Source organism: Schistocerca serialis, chromosome 6 (genome assembly GCF_023864345.2).
Source record: "Schistocerca serialis cubense isolate TAMUIC-IGC-003099 chromosome 6, iqSchSeri2.2, whole genome shotgun sequence".
Taxonomy (NCBI): Eukaryota; Metazoa; Arthropoda; class Insecta; order Orthoptera; family Acrididae; genus Schistocerca; species Schistocerca serialis.
Window position 1 is genome coordinate 522,388,734 of NC_064643.1, and position 1,379 is coordinate 522,390,112.

A 1,379-nucleotide genomic window follows, 5' to 3' on the forward strand; every position below is an offset into this window, starting at 1 on the left:
ATTTTTACGTCGCCCCTTATCCCCCTTGTCCACATCCCCAACCCAAGTGGTTGTGGAAAACTTACTTTAAAAAAACTTTTGTAAAAACAATAAGTCATATACCTAACGGATTTGGTTGAAATTCCTTCAGATTTTCCGGAGTTATGTTTCATGTCGCTGTCTTCCAAAAAATGGTTCAAATGGCTCTGAGCACTATGGGACTCAACTGCTGTGGTCATAAGTCCCCTAGAACTTAGAACTACTTAAACCTAACTAACCTAAGGACATCACACACATCCATGCCCGAGGCAGGATTCGAACCTGCGACCGCAGCGGTCGTGCGGTTCCAGACTGTAGCGCCTTTAACCACTCGGCCACTCCGGCCGGCGCTGTCATTTCATTCCCATCCTTATAGGATGTAAATGTTTCTTGACACCACCAATAAAACGTGATTGCTTTGAAGACCTGAAATCCCTTGTATAAAACGGAAAACTTCTGATTACTTTACAAATGAGGTAATACGTTCAATATTTAAGAATGTAAGCGAGGAAAGTTTAGAAAAGATTTGAAATTATGTTAAAAGTTTCTTGGAAGTCGCCAAGAACTTTCATTTTCAAATACTGGATGAATATACACTGCCAGAAAAAATCACAGCACCAAGAAGGAGGGAAGTTGCAGGGTGTGGTTCTACATCTGAAAAATGATATCCATTCAGATTTCGCACCATTTGCATAAGAGTGGTGCTAGTAGAGCCGCTATGAGGATGTAAACCAGGTCTGCTTTAAATACACGCTGAAACTGTCGTGAGCGTTAGTTACCTTTGAGACTGGACGTGGTGAGTTGACGTTAGCCAACAATGTTATTAAGACGACAATGACGTCATTATTAACATCTCACTGAGTTTTAAAGACGTCGTGTAATAGGGCTCCTGTGATATTGCAGCAAAACTTGTCAGAAATGTGGTCACTGTGCGTGATTGCTGGCAGCGAGTGTCACGAGAATGTACAGTCGCAGGAAGACCGCGCTCCGGACGGTCACGTAGAACTATCGAGAGTGAAGACTCGTGTTCTCCGTATGGCTCTGGCCCATCGTTCTGTATCTGCAGCAGAGATTTCAGCAGCAATTAGCACCACAGTGACATAATGAACTGTTACAAATTGGTTACTTCAACGACATCTCCGAGGCAGACGCTGTGTACAGTGCATTTCTCTGACCTCGAACCACCGCCATTTGTGACTTCAATGATATCAAGCGAGAGCACCTCGGAGGGCTGGGTGGAGATCTGTTGTGTTTGCTGATGAAAGCTGGTTCTCACTCTGTGCCAGTGATGATCATGTGTTGGTTAGAAAGACACCAGCTGAGGGCCTGCAACCAATCTGTCTGCGTGCTAAACACACTGG

The 1,379-nt window shown here is 44.3% G+C and overlaps 1 non-coding gene across 1 annotated transcript; it reads right to left on the bottom strand.

The window, feature by feature from the left end:
- Positions 1-279: 279 nt before the first annotated feature.
- Positions 280-363, bottom strand: Trnas-gga (transfer RNA serine (anticodon GGA)). Its single transcript is given in 2 exon segments — positions 280-314; positions 324-363. It is a non-coding gene; the product is annotated as a tRNA-Ser (tRNA).
- Between the last annotated feature and the right edge of the window lie 1,016 nt (positions 364-1,379).